Raw genomic sequence first — 15,353 nt, 5'->3', positions numbered from 1 at the left:
GTGAATATAAGAAGTTGTTAGCAAAAGATGTGCTTAAAGTTATTTTATGTGTGTGATGTGATGAAGTGGGCTTTACCGTTTATGAATAGCCATGTGTCTGAGCTGCTTCTCTGTCTTGACAACAAGTTTTCTGCTGACAGATCGAGCTAGGAACCCTCCTGGACACCGACCAGCTCCACCACTCTCTTCATCCATGACGGCAGCTGCTCCCACAACAGAACAACTGATACCAGTCTATGGTGGTCCACTCTGCGTACAGTGCGTACAGTGGGGTGATCTGAAAATTACAACACAAGAGTTGTTTCTTAATTGTATTAAATTATTATATTTTAAATAAAAGTATATTTAATGTGTGCATACCAAATACAGAATGTGCAAATCATTTTCAAGTACAAAGCCCTTCATGGCCCGTTGGAGATCTGCAAACATTCCCAGAGCTTCTTGAGGGGAGAGAGAGGAGGAAAGAGTGGCGGCACCGAGTTGGGTGGGACAGTACCTCTCATCTGGAAACACAGAATAATCAGAGAATGTACAATAATTAACCTTAAAGTGAAAATAAGTCAAATAAAAACTGTTAGAAGTCAGTTGTTGTTGTGTTGCTGTGTAGCAGAGCTGTTCAATTTGCAGACGTGGAGTTAAAAGTAATGACTGGTTGAGCATCACCTTGTCCGTCCTGAACACTAAAGAATTCATTTTGCAACAAACATTCAACACAGGCCTCAACGGCTCCTCTGGTCGTCTCTTCATTACACTCTTTCTTGCCGTCACAGTTCATGCTTGCAGCTAGAAGTGAACATGAAGCATACTGCCTCACATCCTGTGGAGTGCTGGCAACGCCACCAACAATTATCTGGAGAGGATAAAAACAGACAACCTAACAAAGTTACTTATTAAATACTTTAATACAAATCACCTAACATGATAAAAAATGACAGTACAGTGGGGAAATAGTTTAATAACAGCAACATGCAGATTGAATGGGACCCTGTGTACACAGTTTCATTCCACCTCATGTACCACATGTGATGTGAATGACAATAAATAACCTTGAACTTGAACGGTGTGAATTTCAAGTTTGGACATTGATCGTACCTCCAGGATGGCTCTGAGCATGCTGCTGGTCACACCTTCACCCTCCCTTCTCACCAGGCAGCTGCTGATTGGCTGAAGAGCCCCATTAAAAACACCAATACCCTTCAGACGCTCTGCCTGTTTACACACCAGCACACTTTCACCTACAGTACAGGAAGAGACAGAACACTGAAACTCCAAAAGTAACAAATAAAGAATAATCCTCTTTCTTTCCTTCATACCTATTGCGTCCACTCCTTTCCTCCCCGCTCGTCCTGCCATCTGGTTGTAAGTGAGCGGGCCCAGCAATGAATTGAATGTCGGGGTTCGGACGATGACCCGTCGAGCTGGAAGATTAACCCCTGAGGAGAGGGCAGACGTGGCAGCCAGGACTCGGACCAGGCCCTGACGAAACGCTCCCTCCAACACGTCACGCTCATCAAATGTCAACCCTGCAGAGTAAAACTCGTCTTATGTTCATGTTATTTGATTAAAAAGAAGGTTGCATTCTGCAGTGTGCATGTGCTCACCAGCATGAAGAAAGACCCCCCCCCCCCCCCCCCCACGGCACAGTGCGCTGCAGGGTGGGGTCTAAACCTGTTGGAGTTCGCCTCAGCTGAGCCATAACATCCACCAGGCCCTCCTGATTCAGATCCACCTGCTGAGGCTGAGCTTCACCCAGACCATCTGGAATAAACACAACACAATTAGAGCTTTTTGATACGTTCTAGTCAAAAACAATACCCAACTCAAAGCAAACAGGAGTACCACATACAGAGTACTATACACCTGTCAACAAACTACTAGACTGAAAAAGAACAATCTGTAGTAATGGACTAGAAAAGCAAAGACATTGTATAAACTTTGACCTTTATTTCTGACCTTAACCTTAGAGCTGGGCTGATGGAATGTGTATGTGACATGCTGCTTAATGTTGGTACAAATGTGTATGAAGTGTCTTTAAATTATCTTAAGCAGATCAGAAGTTATAGGTGAAACAAGAGAAAGTTTACAGATGTGCGCACGGAGACTAGACCATAATACGTTGGCCTTCGACGGGCTGATGAAAGCTTGCAGAAACATACGCAATCGTTTCACCAAGTTTGTTTTCATTCAGTCAATTCTGAATTATACTGTCAAGTACATGATGTCCTTCATGTTTTACTCTCAGTCCTACCAGTTTGTCTGAGGCTAAAGAACTCTCTAGTGATGATGTCTGCCAGTTCTTCACACCAGTTCTTTGAGGAGCAGAACAGGAGCACAGAGTGGCCTTCTCCCACCGTCTCACAACACAAACTCACCGTGTGTTCATCATCGCCCACAGAGAGGCTCTTATCGTAGCTGTCAGAGCCACTTTGAGATGTTCCTGCAAAGGCACAGGTCTGTAGTGTGTCTGGTGAAGCTCTGCATTTAACCAGCCAGCCAGGAGAGAGAGACTGGGCAAAGTGGCGCCCATCCCCATTATCTGTACACCGTCGGAAAGAACCTGCAGAAAGATCAATGAACACATTCTGTAAAGAAACTAAAAGGATTGCAACAACAACGGTAGGGACACAGACCCTGTGCTGTTCTGCTTCTGTGCAATGTAGAGAGTTTTGGTGAGGAGCAGTTCCAGCAGGTATGCTCTTCCAGAACCTCCAACCATGTGTAACTCATCTACCACCACCATTCCTAGCAGAAATATTACACTGAACAACTCACATATCACTATGTTCTATTGAGTTATCATTTCATCTGTTAGTCCATATGTGCATTAAGAAAAATTATTATTTACATACAAGATTTTGAAGCAAATCTTCAAACTAACTTTCTTTAAAATTGACATTTTTATATCTGTGTACAATTACAACAGATGTAATACCTAAGAGACCCATGTTATCTTCTTCAATGAGTGTGTTGATTCAAGAATGAGCTTTTCTATGGTGCAAACAGCTTCATCCAGTGTTGTGAAGCCTCCAGCAGCTCATGTGCTGCCCATGGAGCCCTCCACACCAACACCAGCTTCTTCAAATACGCTCTGCAAAGAAGGACATGCAAATAAAAATGTAGACAGTTGCAGAGAAGCATAAAGGAGTACAAAGCATGCGTGTTCTGTCCATCTTTTCATCACCTGAAGGTAGAGCATCTTCTCTTTGGCCACAGAAACAAATGACAACATGAAGAGAGCTTTTCTTCTGGTCTCCAGTATGAGCTTCAGCATCAGCAGCTCTGACACCAGAGTTTTGCCAGCACTGGTGGGTGCTAATTAAAAAATAAAAAACAAGAAAACAACAGAAACATTCATATATAAATAATAATGTTAATAACTATAAATAATGAATAAGTAGTATAAATAGTTATTATTTATCTGCTCCTCAGATAAATAATAACTATTTATCTGAGGAGCAGACTGCTTTGAATGTAACGTCAACGCAGAGCTTTCATCTCTTATAACAGAATTAGCTTTTTACTTGAGAGCGACAGTCACATTAAAATAAAACTAACACCAGTACCAATAGAACACGGTTTTAAACATAAAATAACGTATTATAAATCACATTTAGTCCGACTAAAAGCTCCTAAATGTTCATGACAGGTGGCTCAACAGCTAGTAGCTAGTTAGCTTCCCTGCTAACAGCTACTGAGGGTTTAGCGCAACAAAAATGTCACACTGGACTGGAGGTAAAACACTGAGCAGTTGATGCTCGCGCTCCCCACGTACAAAACTAAAGCTGAAAGCAGCAAACATGACCGCAGCTTCACAGCAGCTGCCATCTTCACTTGAAATGTTGCCGCAGGGCGTCAAGACTCGGTGGACTCCGCCTCCAGGACCCGCTGCGTTTTTCACTGCAGCTCCTCCATTATTTTACCAGGGGGCGACAAAGAACCGCACAAGACGTGATGACGTAGGCAGCGCGCTTCGGTTTCCCATCATGCATCTGCTCTTCAACTGCTAAAAAGAAGAAAAATCATTGAAAACAAGAAAAAAACATGTTCAAATTGTGCTGACGTACTTTTTTTTCTTTCTGTATTTAATTTGAACCCAGAATTTTTATGTCGGAACCCTAAGTCTAAATCGTACTTGAAAATACTTACATAAAAGCCGCCGTGTGTATTAAGCATATTGTGTTAGGGATGGCTGTTGTTGTAGCAAATGGGGTACGGCATGGGTGTTAGCATAATAGGACATGGGGTGATGTGACGTAGTGTGATATATAATGTAGGCCAACCCCGCGCGCCCTCCCAGCTGCATGTGCATAACGGGCATTGAATAAAGGATAACAGATGCACCAAGGTGCGCGTGACGTTTCGTGGATATGCTCGTTTAGTGTTGCACATGCGGGCGGAAACGACGCCATCCCAAACATTTTTCACACACAGCCACATATAAATGAAGCCCGGTCATTTTTTTATTTATTTTATTTTATTTTTTTATTTATTTATTTATTTATTTTTTTTATAAATAGAGCGGGTATCATTTTTTTTAGTTTTTAATCAACATAACAGGTATAAAAAAGAGCAGATTATATTTACATACATTCACATTAAGTTTTGCTTAAGGATTTCAATTCATTTTTCATTAGTATTTTGCTAATATCCACTTTGTTTCCACTGAACTGCAGCCCTGAACTTTAAAAACAAGTGTATTTCCTTTAAAGCCAGCGGCATTTGACTTTTGGTTTTTTTACATCATCCGCAAATTGGCTTCTGATTATTTTCTGCTTACTTATTTTAATACGATGAATTACTAAAAATAACATCAATAACGTGTCAATTTCGCCACACACTGGAAGGATCCTTCATAAATGGCAAAACCTGACTGCGCAGTTTCTATTTCGCCTAGATGGCTCACTGGAAGCGCGTAGGGTTGCCACGCCAGAGCCTCTCTCAACTAGAGTTCGAATCCAGCCTCAACTCGTTTCGACAATTCATTCAAGTCGTCAGTGTTTTAACACATTTCACAATTGTCGTCTACCTAATATTGCTTGCATGTGTCTTTGCTCTTTTTACTCTCAAACACACACCAGGTAACAGGAGAGCTTACGCTACGCCCTTTACGCTTAGTTACACATGTTTTCTTTTAATCATCATTGTCAAGCATTTTCAAATCTTTTTTTTTTTACTTTATTTAACAGGGACAGTGCACATAAACATTTTTTTTCTCTTTTTTTTTATATTTATTGAAAAAGTACAAAACAATACAATAAAATGCAGTATACAGTAATGATATAACAGACGCCAGGGGGTTACAAACACTGAGACAATAATTTACAATAACATATTACATAAATATATTGAAGAGAGCACATAAGGTGCAAGTTTTTATGGCCTTCGTGTTGGTGGAGTATTTAATAGTTTTGATGTATTGTTTGACCTCATTTTCAAAAATGGAGATAAGAGGATTTTGATTAGTGTATCGGCATTTATGAATATGCCATTTGGCTAGGTATATAATGAGATTAATAATATAGACCTGTTTTTCTTTAGCTGTTGGGTCGTCAGTGAAGCCAAACAAAACATGTTCAAAGCAAAGTAAAAGATCTGGTTCTATAAAAGTAGAAATCAAAATACAAATACTTTTTCAAAATTGAGTCGAGAAGGGGCAAGACCAAAATAAATGAAAGACATCTTCTGGGTTTTCATCACAAAAAGAGCAAATTATATTTATATCCTTGTTAAACCGTTGTAAATAAACTTTGGATGGGTAAAATCTATGAATAATCTTGAATGATACTTCTCTTACTTTATTATTTATCATGTATCTGGTTGATAAAATACAAATCCTTTTCCAGTTAAGGTTAATAATAAAGGTGTTCCAATAAGGTACCACATATGGAGTTGACACAACATCTTTCTGAAATAGTGAACGGATACGACGGTTGCTGTTATGGGTTGAGGAGAAGCAGATTTGACCAATTTCAAGTTTGGTTGGATCAAATGGTAAAAACAGTGTTGGATTCTGTCCTGCTGTACTTCTATGTAAAATAATTACTCCAGTAGGGATTGCTTTTATTACAATATTAAATTTGTTAATAGGGATCATAATGTTATATTTTATGACAAATTCTTGATATGACATTAATGATCCATGCACATAAACATAGAACACAACAAGTTTGTGACTGATACGTTGCACAAAGAGAACATAGCTACAGCTAATTCACAACTCCAGTCCCTGCTTGGGCATTTCTATGCATTAAAATACATACAATTTATCAATCAAAATACAGTAAGAGTACTTACGTACTCCTGCCTACATATTCATGTAATCAACGTAACAACCTCCAATTTCATATAATAAAAACTTTACATTAAAATACAAACAATTTAAAAATCTAAATACAATAAAAATACAAAAAAATTTCCTCTACAAATTCTAAAATAACTTTGCAACCCACAAATTTACATAAATATCATAGCACCTCCTCAATACCACCCCATCCTCACACATTCAGCTAACATACTAAAAATTGTAAATATAATACTAACTCACTAATACATACACTCCCACAAAGACTTTTGCATCCATAAAATCCGAGTATTCAAAATGATCACATCTTTGATTTTCCTTTAGCCAAGATTTAGTCATGTAAACAAACTTTTTAAGTTCAGGTATAGCTTTTACATGTGGGGGCAATAAGTTCCATAATGTTGTGCCTTTATAGGAAAAAGAAGTCTGACCAAACGAGGTTCTAGAGTTAAGCAATTCTGTTCTAAAGATCCTCTGGTGACTCTGCAACTGTTTTGCTTCTGGATAAATGAGCTCAGTGATGAGGAGCTAACCTATTGATACACTTAAAAATTAATTTAAGAAAACATAAGTTAGAAAAGCTTTCAAAACTCATTAAGTTATGTTTGTCCAAGGTTAGACAGTGATGTGATCTTATTGGCTTTTTGTCCATTACTTTTATTGTTTGGTTATACAATGAGACCATTGGCTTTATAGCCGTTGTAGTAGCCTGGGCCCATGATGTCATACAATATGAGACATGAGAGAATATCATGGCATGCATATATTGAAGAGCAGCCTGTACAGGAATATAAGGTCTTTTTAATTTGAAACAATTAAGGTTTCTTTTGACTTCTTTGGAAATGTTGTTTATATGATTCTCAAATTTTACACGTGGATCTAAAAACAGCCCAAGATATTTGAATTCTGTTACATTTTTTATCATTTCATCCTGTAAATAAATTTGAAAATGTTGTTGAACATGTTGTTTTCTAATGGAAAAGTGTAGTGAACTTGACCTGATGTCAAAACTAAGCCTAAGGTCAAAACCCTTGACCTTAAGAACCTTGTGGGACAGAAACTGTCATTTCATTGATTTGAATCCAGAAATACAGGTTCACCCATCCTGAGACTTTCTTTCTTGAAAATTCAAGTGAAAGAACACTCTCTTTTCTATTATCATTACATGTTTTACAAATGTTTGATAATCAAAGTGTTTTAGTTCAAACATTTTAGATGTTACAGTGAACTAATCAATTTTATTAACTGTAAAACAGTAACAATGATTTTTTGAGTTGCTTATGCAAAGTTAGAATTCATGTTAAGGTCTGTTACAGAGTAATTATGCATTTTCTGATTTCTGTCTTTGAATGAGCAGTGTAAGTTTGATCCAAGGTCGAAGTCGAAGCAGACAAGTGTTGGAACAACTGTCTTGTTTTAAATCCTCTCAGACGTAAACAGAGAAGTTGGCACCTGTTTCTCCAAACTCGCCCAAACATTTCTCTCGCCTGTCTGGGAACATTTTCAATCTGTTCCAATAACATTCTTGCTGTTTTCTGACTTCTAGTAACCTCTTACGTCACAAAACACACCCCTGTCTGGTTGATATTGACCAATCAGAAACTCTCAAATGAACCGGGAATAGAGCCCTTTAAAATGTCGGTACTTCCTAGTTCTCCCAGTTCTGAGATGTTCGCAGTTCTGTGAAGCCCAGTTCTGAGATGATCGCTGTTCTGTGAGTTGCTGTTGGGTCGCAGTTGCCGTTGGAGTCGGGCTGGAGAGTTTGCAGCTCCAGTCGTTTGGGAGAACAGAAGTCCAGCCATGATAAGGCTCTTCCGAGTTTGGATTATAACACTTCCACCTCTGGGTGGAACTCTGACGGACTCCACTCATGTGAAGTCCACTTGCTGAGGTGAGCTTGTGTCGGATGGAATCTCGTCACTACTTCGGACGATTCACAGCCATCCTACGGAGACGCTGGACAGGTAGCGTTAACTGGAACTCCGTATCCGCTGATTCATCTTCAGAGAGGTAACGAGTCAAGTTTACTACCGAGCGTACCGAGGAAAAGCTGGGTTCGAATGGAGAGTGCTGTTTCTGAGTGCCGACATAAACATTCTCCCTCATCCATCTTTTACTTCCTTTAAACTCCATCTTTCCATCTTTAAAATTCTTCTATCAAGTAGAAATCATTCCAGATATTTTAGAAATGTCTGTGTAAAGTTTCAACCATCGCCGTATGGTTTTCTAATTGTACAGCTTGCTGATTAATTATGTTGTTATTTTTCAATTTGCCAAATTAATGTAAATGTTTGATGTTAAACTTTGATTCTGTAAAATAAATGACCACATTCATTTTGATGGGTCAAAGATAAATAACGTCTCACGTTACATTTTATTAAATTCACTGCACGTATGTTACACAGTCCAGAAAAATGAGAGAATCCGTTTTAATTGATGAATATATCTCAGCATCTGTTCATCTACAAAAGCACATTGACACTGTTTTACTTAAATTGATTACTAACTCATTATTGAATAACCAACGGTTCACTTCCTCCATACAGGCAGACAAGACATCTGTTGTGGTGTCTTAGCAGGTGCATAAAATACTGCATCATCTGCGTAAAGTTGACAATTTACACCATTGCATACAAGAGGTAGGTCGTTTACAAAGAGACTGAATAACAGTGGCCCTAATATAGAGCCCTGTGTAAGTCCCCTTTTGATGTTTAAAAATGAAGATTTTTCTTGAGCCACTTTAACACATTGCTGCCTGTCTTGGAGATATGAAGTAAACCAGCCCACTGCTTCATCTGAAATTTTAAAAGATGCCATTTTACATAGCAGTCGACTATGACTTACTGTGTCAAACGCTTTTCTAAGGTCTAAAAATACTGCCCCAAGTACCTTTCCCTGGTCAAGAAACTTTTTTATATTTTCCACCAAGCAGCAGTTGGCGAGTACCCGGATCTAAAACCCAACTGTAATGGGTGGAGGAGCTGATTAGCTTCCAAATAATCAGTCAGTTGTGTTACTACTGTTTTTTCAATCACTTTTGATAATACAGGTAAGAGCGATATAGGTCAATAATTATTCGTAGAATCCTGTCTCCCCTCTTTATGTATAGGTACAACAACTACCTTTTTCCACCCTGAAGGAAACATGGAGGTACTAATTGATAGGTTAACTAAATGTGTCAATGGCTTAATTAGAGTATTTGTATATTTCTTTAAAAAGCCACAGTTAGTATTATAGGCATCATTTGAATTCGAGTTAGACAGTTTTGCAATGATTTGCGCAGTATTTCTTTCATCAATTTGTCCAATATAAAAATAATCTTGTGACACCTCCTGAGCGTAGTGATTATCAACCTGTGTTGAAATATGTGGTAAAAAATGCTGAGTTAACTCTTCCACTGATCGTACAAAGTAAGAGTTAAACTCATTTGCCATGGTTAGTAATAATTGTACCATCTATAAGAAGTTCTTTAATACCTTTATTTTGACTCTTTGTATTAGTTCAATTGTTCAAGCATTTCCAAAGCAGAGTGCTATCACCCCTTGCCCTCTCTATGACTTGAATGTAATAAGAAGCTTTAGCTTTACGTAGTTGTACAACCACCTTATTTCTCAAACTCTTGTATGACATGAGATCAGTCAGGAGCTTTGATTTTAACGCTTTCTTTAGGGCTGTATCTCGAGTTTTCATAAGTTTAATAATATCGGGACTTAACTGGAGGTGTACTTCTTTGTGTTCTGCATTTTATTTCCTTTGTAAATTTTTCTGTTATCCCTGTGATTGCTACTGTTATAGCATCACAGCATTCATCCACGCTCTTCATGGCCATTATTTGTTCCCAGTTTAGATTATGTAACTCGTGTTCAAACTGCAAAATGCTTGATTTAGGAATAATAGATTTTACAGTGTTAATGCTGTTGAGTCTTCCAAAATATCTGAGTCTTTTTTCAGTAAGTTTTCTAACTGTCAGAGTCAAGTTAGGGTCAGAGAGCCCCGTAATTAAATTATAAGTCCTCGAAAGTCGCTCAGGTCGATTAGTAAACATCAAATCAATAAGTGTATTAGTCTGCCGACTAATTCTAGTAGGGCCTTTAGTAACTTGCTGATAATTGAATTTAGCCATTACTGTTTTTAGTTTTTGTTTGCCACCTTTATCTAACCAGTTGATATTAAAATCACCGTAGCATATTGTTTCTCTATAAACCTCAAGCTGTTTCACTATATTACTTATTTCATTATAAAATTATGCATTGTGTGATGGTGGGTTCTCAAAAACAACAATATTGAAATTCAGTGCACAGATAAAGTTACATTCAGAGCGATGCATTCAAGAGGAGTGCTTAACTAAACCAAATGACATTTAAATTTATTCCTAATATATATCAGCACATCACCTTCTCCTCTGCCAGAACCTCGGTCCTTTCTAAAGCATTGAAATCCAGAAATGTCTATCATATTTGTTGGTATATTGTCATGGAGCCAAGTCTCCGTTAAGCAGAGATAGTTCAGGTTTGAGTCTGAAAGCAGGGCAGAAATCTGATCCTTTTTAGGGATCAGACTATGAATGTTTAAAAGTCCTCCAAGCAGACCTTTTGGTTTACTCGCAGGTTCCCAGATCACTCTGGCATGATTAACAGTCTGGAAGAAAAAAATGCTCTTTTTGCTTAAGCCCAGTCCGGCACAACGGTTGAAGTTGGGCTTTGTATAAACGCCACAGAGTGTAGCGATGTGGGTCCTGTTCTATTTCATATAGGCTTCGCCCTTTAAGAGCTGTCGCTCCGTGGGTTTATCCCGTCATGCAAAGCATCGCACTGAAAAATTAAGTCCACGCCCACCTGCTATGTGGGCCCCACCCGGTCCGTATAAATTATGTTAAGAGCGGGTAATTGGCTCCCATTTTTCTTCAGCAAGCTAATAGCAATGTACGAAGAAGGGAATTTGCCTAGCTTGACCAGCACAAACTTTTTTAAGACTGTCTGTGGCCCCGCCACCTTAACCTCCTGCCGTCCCGGTGAGTTCTCCTCCCCGAAGAGAAGCAGACGAGCAGTCTTGTTTCAAGGTAAGCGCCGAGGAATATTTCTCAGTGGCAGGTCGCTACACGCTGGACGACACCATCTTGTAATTTTCCTTTTATCGCCGACTCACGGAGCGAATCGGATGGCTCCTCCGGGACAGGCGCCCCCCGCTGCTCACTCCTTCCTGGAGAGCGTAGTGTCGGAATGAGGGGGGCTGAGCGAATGCTCACCCCTCCCTGGACCTTTTTCACACCGGCGATCACACTGCTCCCAGCCGTCGGTGCTCTGGAGCTGCCCGGCACAATCCAGGAGGCGGCTGACATGAAGGGACTTTTTCCCGTCCCTCTCTTTCCCTAACCCTAACCCTAACCCAGATCAGATGATCTAGTGGGAAGGTTTCTGGGCTCCATCCCGGCTGCTCTCCTAATCCCATCTGGCCTAGTTTCCCAGCAGTGGCGTCCTACTGGAACAAGGCCGCAGCCGGTCCTGGTAGATTGAGGGCGCCGGTTCCCACATTTGCGCCCATCACCAGAGTGGAAGGGTTTCACCGAGCAGAAATTCCCTCGGTGCCCCCCTGGAGCCGAGCCTGGCGGAGGCTTTCGGAGCAAGATGTCCTCGTTGAACCAGTGTCCTGCGCCTCCAGGTAAGCATGACCAGACGGTGACGTCGCTCTCCAACTGAGCTCACCAGTGTGGGTTCCAGGCGGCCGCAGCAAACAATACGTTATGCTGCTGGCGTACAACGTTCAAGAGGCTGGAGGAGACGTAGCGCTCCCTCTGCAAGGCAGCTGATGTCATCCTCAACCTGCGCTCCTCTTCTGCTGTCTGCCGGTCTCGCATCGCAGCCCGGAGGATGAGGTTTCCCAGAGGTCCACCTGGCTCGTCACTCCACCTCCCTCTAAGAGGAGCTGCAGAAGGTTTTTTGTTGGAGGGCCCCCATCAGCGACGGACGCGCTGTTCAGGACCATTGTCAAGACAACGACAACGCGTTCCACGGCTGCAGCATCATCTCCCCGCTCCGCTACTCCTCCAGCCCCGCCCGTCAGACATCAGCTTTTCTCATCCCGGCAACTGGAGGCTCAGCGTTTCCCTGAGATCGCCAACAGGCGACGCCCTAGGACAACAAACCACAGAGCTCACAAGGGAGAAGATTCAAAATGACGGTTTGCGGAGGATGTGTGTAAAGATGACACGAGTTTTTGAAATAAAACATCATTTAATGATGAAAGTGTCTGATTTTAGCCAGTCTGTCAGCTCGGATGACCTCACAGCGGCTCCTTCACACATCCTCCACATAAAATTAGCCGGTGGCCTTAAAAAAAGTTTTTTCAGAATCACCACTGCTCCAAAATAAAGACGAGATGTTCGCTTGACACATCAGTCGAAAGCAAATGTGGTCCGCAGAACGAGTTCAGTGGAATAATTTGCTTTCAGCCCAAGCTACACACTTCTCATCGAAGCGGTGTCAAATGCGCACTTCTGCGACGTGAGCAGCCTTCATTCAATGGTGCTGTGTTGATGAAGGCACGCACACCGCTCCCCAGCGCTCACTGGCTCACATCAGCATAAATGTGAGATCGCAGAACGGGTCCAGTGAGAACCCTCGCTGTCAGCAGGAGTGGCACGCGCCTCACCGAAGCAAACGCGTGCTTCCGTGGTGCCTGCAGCCTTCACTCAAATGATGCAGAGTTGATGAAGGTGCGCACACCGCTTCTCAGCGCTCGCCTGCTCGCATTAGCATAAATGTGAGACCGCAGAACGAGCCCAGTGAAGAACCTCGCTCTCAGCAGGAGCGGCACGCATCTCACCGCAGTGATGTCAAACGCACGCTCCTGCAGCGCCAACAGTTTTCACACTCCTCTCCTCAATACATGCCGGTCCACATAGACATTAATGTGAACCCTCAGCCCGAGCGCGGCACAGAGGCACGCTCAGAGCCCTTTCGAGGAAGCCTTGCCTTGGGTCATGCGAAACACACTTCCGCGGCGCATGATGGAGGTCGAGGCGGTAGACTGGCTGACATCTGTAAAAAACTTGACGCACCACCTAAACGCGCGCCCACTCCACGAACGTTACGCAGAGTGGCTGCGAGCATGCTCGCCAGACAGATGGATGGCCAAGCTGATAAGCAGGGGTTACACACTGCAAATTGCAGCCTGACCCCCTCCGTTTGGAGGAGTTTTAGAGACGGTCCTGTCATCACCAGACCAGGTCTCATCCCTAAATGCAGAAGTCCAGGAACTTCTGGTAAAAGAGGTAATTTCTAGGGTTCCCGACGGAGAGGAAAACATAGGTTTTTACTCACGTTACTTCCTGGTTCCAAAACGGACCGGAGGAACGAGAATGATTTTGGACCTGTCAGTTTTCAACAAGGCGATCGTGGACAGACTGTTTCACATGTTGACAACCAGAAAACAGTTGGACAACATCCAGAGAAATTAATGGTTTAGTTCCATCGAGCTGAAAGAAGGCCTACTTCCCTCGCGCCTCATATGTTCTCAAAGTGTGTGGAGATGGCCCTGTAACCGTTACACAGAGCAGGGATGAGAGTTTTGTTTTACCTAGACAATCTGTTGCTGCTGTCACGCTCCAGACGGGAAGCAGCGGCACAGGCTCAGGTGTTGACGTCACACCTGCTAATTCTGGGCTTCGCCATAAATTGGGAAAAAGCTTGATTCTCCCGGCCCAGACGATTGTTTATCTGGGAGTGGAGCTAAACTCGACCACCATGAGGGCTCGTTTATCATAGACAAGAACCGACACTCTAAGAGTCCAGCTCCGCCACGTAAGACCGGGCAGAGTAGTAACAGCTATTTCCATCATGAAGCTGTTAGGAACCATGTCGTCAGCTCACACAGTGGTCCCGCTGGGCTTATTACACATGCGACACCTCCAGAGATGGTTTTGCTCGTCTGCGTGTGGATCCGGTAAAGCAAAAGAGACGGATGATCACTATTCCTCCCTCCGTGAGAACAGATCTCCAACACTGGGAAACCCCCTGGTTCTGTCGGAGGGAGTCCCCATCAGCAGACCTATGTCACACGTGTCAGTCTTCACAGACGTGTCGTTGTCAGGTTGGGGGGGGGGGGGGGGGCGCATGCCTATCTCGAGCTGTAGGGGCGCTGTGGGGGCACTGTGGCCTCTCACACAACAGCTCATATAAACGTTCTGGAATGTCGCACGATTCTGAATGTGATTCAACACTTTGCTCCTGTGCTACAGAATCAACACGTTTTGATTCACACAGACAACAAGGTTACTGCTGCTTACATAAACTGGCAGGGGGGTGTGCGCTCAGCCCAAATGTTACACATTGCGAGAAAACTGCTGTGTTGGGCACACCAAAATCTGCTCTCCATCAGAGCAGTGTATATCCCCAGTGTTCTGAACAAGGGGCAGATGTGATGTCCAGGGGCGGTCCGTGTCACGGGGACCGTACCCTCCACCCCGATCTGATGGCCCAGACGTGGCAGAAATTTGGCAGAGAGGCTGTGGACCTGTTTGCGACACGAGAAAACACTCAGTGTCAACTATGGTTTTCACTGAGCCTGCGAGACGAACCACCGCTGGGGGTAGACGCATTTGCTCACAGCCCATGGCCCAAAACGCTTCTTTACGTGTTCCCCCCACCTCCTCTGATATTATGGTTTCTGAACCGAGTCCAGGAGGAAGGATTGACAGCTCTCCTGGTGGCTCCCGAGCGCGTGAACGCACCATGGTTCCCGGTTCTACGACGCCTGTTATCGGAGCATCCGTGGAAACTGCTGTGGAGGGAGGTCGCTCTCCTCCAACCGGGAGGAGTGATCAGGAATTACCCAGAAATAGGCCAGCATCTGTGGGTCTGGCCGCTGAGTGGATCCGCTTAGAGAGGATGGGTCTCCCGCAAGATGTAGTGTGCACAATCCAGGATTCACGTGTTGCATCCACCACAGCGCTGTACACATCAAAGTGGACAGCTTTTCAGCGCTGCTGTACAGAGAAAGGTGTAGAGGCCACCTCATGTCCACTAGGCGGCATGCTGTCCTTTCTGCAGCAGCT

At 42.7% G+C, this 15,353-nt stretch overlaps 1 pseudogene; it reads right to left on the bottom strand.

The window, feature by feature from the left end:
• Positions 1-72: 72 nt before the first annotated feature.
• Positions 73-15,353, bottom strand: part of LOC119407535 — a 47,429-nt pseudogene continuing 32,148 nt past the window's right edge.

Source organism: Nematolebias whitei, chromosome 3, assembly GCF_014905685.2.
Source record: "Nematolebias whitei isolate Nwh7 chromosome 3, NemWhi1, whole genome shotgun sequence".
Classification (NCBI taxonomy): domain Eukaryota; kingdom Metazoa; phylum Chordata; class Actinopteri; order Cyprinodontiformes; family Rivulidae; genus Nematolebias; species Nematolebias whitei.
This window is presented reverse-complemented; position numbering and strand designations above follow the sequence as displayed.